The following is a 6000-nucleotide window of genomic DNA, read 5'->3' as shown; positions in this document are numbered from 1 at the left end:
GTGGGGGCATCAGCTGGAGCGACTGTTTCGGTGTATTAGCGCAGGATGTTTCCTTGCAGTCACGTGCTGAAGGATACGGTGCAGTGGAAAAATGATTTTCCTGAAGGAAGGCTCCCATGATTGCCGTACATACAACGCTGGATTATGAAGTTGGAAAGAAATTGGAAAGTGGTTCCAAGTCATGATTGAGTGATAACCTTTAACCCTTTCAACATGTGTAACTCTGTGCTTTGTAAAAATGTAGTGGAGTAGAGAGATCCGAACAGATATTTGCTGATATATTAAGTGAAGTGAAAAATAATGAATCTACTTAAGAAAAGTCAGGGGCGGGCTCAGGGGTTGGGCCAGGGCGGTAGGTATAGCTGAAATCTGATTGGCCCCCCCGAAGACCCCCTGTCTCATCGGGGCTTCTTTGAAGAACACAATGTGCTTAAACAAGGAACAATGTTCAAATATATTGAAAGAACGTGTGCTTTGCTCAAAGCTATCGAGCTAACAGTAAACTTAAATGTGCACATTACTGAATCAGGATATGTGCACTGATGTTGGACACATAAAAGGCCCTTCTGTGTAAATTGTGGCCCCTGATATAATGTATATATCTAGAAAAAATGTACTCAAGTAGAGTTAAGAAGTAAATGTACTTAATCACATCCAACCACTGCTCAGTGTCATTTTATATCCAATAACAGATGCTGCAGGTGATGTGGATTTTGGAAATGAAAACCAACCAATTACTCTTTGAGCAGCAAACAAGATGAGCTACTGGAAAGAAAACAGTGGCCAGTCATTGTCATTACACCCAGAAGGTGGCACTGGTCCAAGAATAAGAAGGCCAGCTGCCATAAAGCAGAAGAGAAGAAGAAGAAGAGGACACACCACACCTGACTTGAGGAAGTGCAGGTCGAGGCCTGGTTTTCATTCAGCACCTAAACGAGCCCATGTTCTGTGACACACCAGATCTGTCCCCTCTTTGGTTTGATGTAGGAACATAATGATCAAACTCAACCCATCAGGTAAGACTTATCCTTTAAAATCATCATAATATTTTGACCAAGGGATATATTTTGAAAGTGATGTTTGCGTTGGCTGGCTTTAGGTGTTAGCAGGAGCAGCAGCTGTATTATGAATACACCACATCATATCTTCTTTGGGATGATTGTGACATGTTTTAAAGGTTTGAGAGCGTAATATCATGATTAACATCCACTGAGAGTCATATTTTACTTCTGCTGCAAACATAACTCCCTCAGGCCGGACTGCTATTACTATTATGTTCATAGTGGAGCCTCACGTTACTAATATTATGAGATGATGCAATATGATGAAAGACCGCTGCAGCATGGTCTTTCAATCAGGTACGTCTGTAGCATCTGCTAGCATAAACACTTAAGTGTGTGTGTGTGTGTGTGTGTGTGTGTGTGTGTGTGTGTGTGTGTGTGTGTGTTAGGGCCTCATTCATATGTGTGTGTGTAAAACAAAAAACAGACACTACTGCTCTGGCGAAACATCGATGTCTCCCTCTTATTATTCTGATTCCATCCCTTCCTCTTCACTTTCTTTAGTCCTTCCCTTACACCCCTACTCTTCCTCCTCCGTCTTTACTTTCAGTCCGAGTTGTTGTGTCTGCCGAGCTGCGTTCCCTGGCCGTTCCCCGGTACATGTGCCTCGTTTCCCCCGTGCCAGAACCTCCCCCGTTGCAATGTCCTATTAGTGAAAATGAGACATGGGAGTCAGGCTCCAGGAATGCTCCTTTCCCCCCAGACAGCCTATCAATTACCATGATGGAAAGTTATGATGATGCGTTTTACTGCATCTGTAGAATCTCTGGGCTAACTTTAGAAATCACACACTGTACTTGTCACGGTCGTCTGTCCAGATACAAATGTGATCAGTCTTTTGGACTGTGAATGAAATAGCATCACAAACAGATGCTAATGGAGATAAAATAAAACCTAAAATGCCTCAGCTGATCAATATGAGTGAGGTTGTTTTATATCAGCTGTTTTTTTTGGATTTCCTTAAGGTTCAGTGAACTCATCATGAGGAGAAGTACTCAACCTGTGAAAACCGTATAAAGCTGATGTCATTTATCAAATGTAGTCCTCAACATAGTCTCTAAGTGGATGGATGGATTGATGTGATCCTGAGTGGCAAGTTTGGCTCCAGACCCAACCAGCCTTTTTAAATAATTGAGTCTGTGTCCTAAGCTTTGATACCTGAATCATACCATAGAAGATGGTGCTCGCAACAACAGCCTGATAAAACACTTCCAGCTAATTTATATATATATATAAAGTCTGCTTACACACACACAGATGGTTTTCCTCATGAGGCAGATTAGACCCACTGAGGCTGGAGATGTGCAGAGCTCCGCTGGGATTTACATGAGGTCACCAGTGAGAAATAACAGGAGAAGCTCTGAAATCTTGAAATATGACTATTTTTTATAAATATAACTTGTTGTACAGGATAATAATTTATATCTTCATTCTGTTTTTTGGAGGCTCAATAATTAAGCACCCTGAAAAGGACCATAATACTTTTTTGGCAGGTATAACTGTAACACTTTTTCAGACACATTGACCTTATTGGAACACACACACACAATCTTTCTACTCTTTGAAATAAACACACCAACGCATTAAACGAAAACAGTAACATCTGCACAGTTGGCCTGTCAAACTGAAACAACAGCTGAAGATGATCCTGCGATTTATTTGAAGATTATAGTCCGTTGAACGTGAATGAGGCTGAAATGCTTTTCTTACAGTTCCCCATCCTTTCTCCAAAACTCACCAACTGAGTCCAGCTAGCTACAAAATCAATTGTCTGCAATAGCCAGCCTTGATGTTAGCTTGGCAACACGTTTTATTTATATTAGCTGCATCCAAGAATGTTTTGTGCAGATGACTTGGCCTCGTTCCCAGTATTACAAGTCTCTCTGACATGTGTTAAGTCACTCAGAAAAACCTGTGTGCAAGCTCTGGAGCGCGACCCTCTGCTGTAAATCATGACTTTGTGATTAGTGATAAGCGGCTTTTTGCAGGGGTGCGATAAAGATGTGAGGTTTGACGTGTGTGTGTGTGTGTGTGTGTGTGTGTGTGTGAGTGTTTGGGGGCAGAAAACCTCTGAGTGCTGCCAGATACTCTATAAGACATTATTGAGGTTATCTCTCTACCCAACAAACCTACACATGTACTTTCACCAAGACCCAACAGTCTGCTTGAATTCAATCAAGCCACACCAAAATTGACATAAGTCGTCTAAATATGCCTGAATTTGTTTTCATTAAGATCCTTAAAAATGATGACGGACGAATAAGGCCTTCCTGTGTGAAGTTTGCATGTTCCTCCAGTGTCTATGTGATTTTCTCCAGGTATCTTATCTTCCTCCCACAGTCAAAGACCTGCAGATCGGGGTGAGGCTAGAGCCTCTAGATTTCCTGTAGGTGTGAATGTGAGTGTGGACAGTTTGTCTCTCTATGTTGGCCCTGCGATACACTGGAAACCTGTCCTGTGGTATACCCCCACTCTTGCCCAATGTCAGCTGGGATTGGCTCCAGCCCTGAAATTACCCTCAAAGGACAAACATGTGAAGATAATAGATGGATGAATTTCCTGCTATGTATCTGCTTGCTATGTAAAGCAACAGTTTGCATTCAGGTTTAAAGGAAGCCTCGAGCACTTAAGCTTTTTAGCTTTTCCACAATCTCATGTTTGTATCATGAAGTGCAGCGCTGGAGGCAGTTCATGGTTTTCCTGGCTGAGCATAACAACTGTATAGTGAGGGGCAGCAGCAAGTCTGACCCCGTCCAATACAGATTTCACCAATTTCTTGGGGATACATATAGAGGCGGAGATAGTGTGCAGCCTCTTCACAGCCGTGGTTACGACATGTCTTCTTATCTGGCAACATTGGCGACCTTTAATCTGTATCTGTAAGCTCTCAGAAGACATGCACGAATGCCAATGAAATTAATGCAAAAAAAGGACAACAGGCTCTCTGCATCTTGTTCTCTGTCTAATGTTGAGCATAAATGAGCCTAATGCGTGCGCTCCATGCACAGACATGTGATTGATGTCAGTCTTCTGATTCGCTCTTGAAAGGAAAGCGATGAGGCATATATCCATATAAATATGGATGCTCATAAAGAAGATGGAATGGTCTTGGCTGAGCTGGCAATTCTGTACGTTTGCAGTGTTTCGTTTGCCGCAATGCATGTTTGTTTGTTTGTTGGTACGGAACAGCTGTTGCTCTCCTACTTTGTCTCCACATCCCTCTCTCCCTGCTGCACTGCAGCGGGCCTCCTCTACATCTGGCTGCGTTGTGTTGAACCTCCCACCTCGGCCAACAGATAAGCCCCAGTGATGGATACGCGGTGTCACCATCCAGAGCCCTGCATATCTATTACAGCACTGCGGCCGTTTCATGTGGTGGCTCTGTAAATGTGTGTGTGTGTGTGTTCTTTGGCAGGGAAGATGGCTCACACATTGGTTCGGTGGGTGTGTGAGGTGAGTGGGTGTTTCGAGGAGCTGGAAAGGGAAATCTTCAGTGGGAGTAGAAAACCGGCAGGGACGGAGGAAGATATGGAGAGAGAGAGAGAGAGAGAGAGAGAGAGAGAGAGCTGAGAGAGACAGATGGGAGGGGGACGTAAAGCCCTGAGATGAAAGTCATGTTTAAACAGTAACAACTGTTTTGAGTTTAGTTATAATCTCCAACACTAGTATCATATTATTATTAATAGTTGACAAATTCATCATATGCATTCACCAGTGGAATTTTTTAGTGATGTAATTTAGTGATGTAGCTATGTCTTGGTAACGTGACTTCATATAACCTGTGAAAAGAAAAACACATTCCTCTTCATCCAGATGATGAGTTGATGATAATAAGAACCTAACTGCTCTGTTGCTCAGTTTACCACTCTCAGGGGTGTTGTTGCGACAGCCTTATTTGGTCTATGACCAGCAGCATATGTCAGCTGTCCCTTCACTAGCATAATGAGTTTTCCTTCATGAGCTACTGTTTTAGTATTTAACCATGCTCCGCAATTCTCACTTCATATAGCAAAGTGACACTGGTTCATTTTAATGCAAGGTCGACTGTATTTTTCGGACTTTAGCAGAAAACTGTTCTTTGAGTTGTGGTAGTCTGCTTCATTTACTGTCCATTTAAAACCCGGTGTTAGAATGTGTTATGTTTCCAGAATGTGTCTAAAATTGATTGTAGCCTGATTACTTTGACAACTGGTGTGTCCCCAGTGTCAACATTGACATTTGATTGGTCTGTCCAGCTCACATCACGTCCTCCTCTTGTTTGCTCAGCTCCACAAACAACAAACCAGAATGGCTCTCAGTAGAGCAGATACCCCCCCTTATAAAAACCTCATTTAAATTCATTAAATCCAGATTTTTATTTGGATCTGCACCAAATTGCACACACTCATAAATATTGGTCCCCATAAAAATGCCAGATTTCTTTCAAGATCTGTGAATAATTCATAATTATTCAACCGTACCGCATCCTTCCACCAAGTTTTTGTGTAATCCTGCCTTCAATCAAACAAATGGAGAGTCAGTGATAAAAAGATATCCTCCTTTTTCAGTCCCTGCCATTTGCAAAGGCCTGTAGAAGCTCACAGGCCTCAGCATAAAAGTAAAGTTTTCCTACTCAAGGCCACTAGACACATTTAGGACCCCCAGTGGATCGCTCATGACCCCCATAAAGCCTGTGAACCAGGTGGGATGTGGAGGTTTGTGGTCAAGGGAGGGTTGTTTTTAAGAATCCAGGATAGATTTAAGATCTGAGTGAGGAGGAATAAAAAAGATAAGGATGATGTTGTCTCACCTCTGCTCTCGGCAAGTGTAGATAATGTAGATAATCCCGGATACAGGTGGTATATATTTCATTTATGAAAATAATGCCTCATTAACAAATATTGAAGAGATTTTGTTTAAAATGAAAGTCAAATTCACATTTAATGGCATAAATGTACAT

General features: G+C 42.2%; 1 long non-coding RNA gene across 2 annotated transcripts in view; it reads left to right on the top strand.

Annotated features, from left to right (window-relative positions):
* Positions 1 to 736: 736 nt before the first annotated feature.
* LOC109626982 (uncharacterized) overlaps positions 737 to 6000 on the top strand; it is a 183749-nt gene continuing 178485 nt past the window's right edge. Inside the window, exon 1 of one of the 2 annotated variants that reach the window (XR_011239720.1) lies at positions 737 to 1016. This is a non-coding gene — a long non-coding RNA (uncharacterized lncRNA). The remainder of the gene's footprint in view (positions 1017 to 6000) is intronic. The other variant, XR_011239719.1, reaches the window with a different exon arrangement.

Source organism: Paralichthys olivaceus, chromosome 21, assembly GCF_024713975.1.
Source record: "Paralichthys olivaceus isolate ysfri-2021 chromosome 21, ASM2471397v2, whole genome shotgun sequence".
Taxonomy (NCBI): Eukaryota; Metazoa; Chordata; class Actinopteri; order Pleuronectiformes; family Paralichthyidae; genus Paralichthys; species Paralichthys olivaceus.
This window is presented reverse-complemented; position numbering and strand designations above follow the sequence as displayed.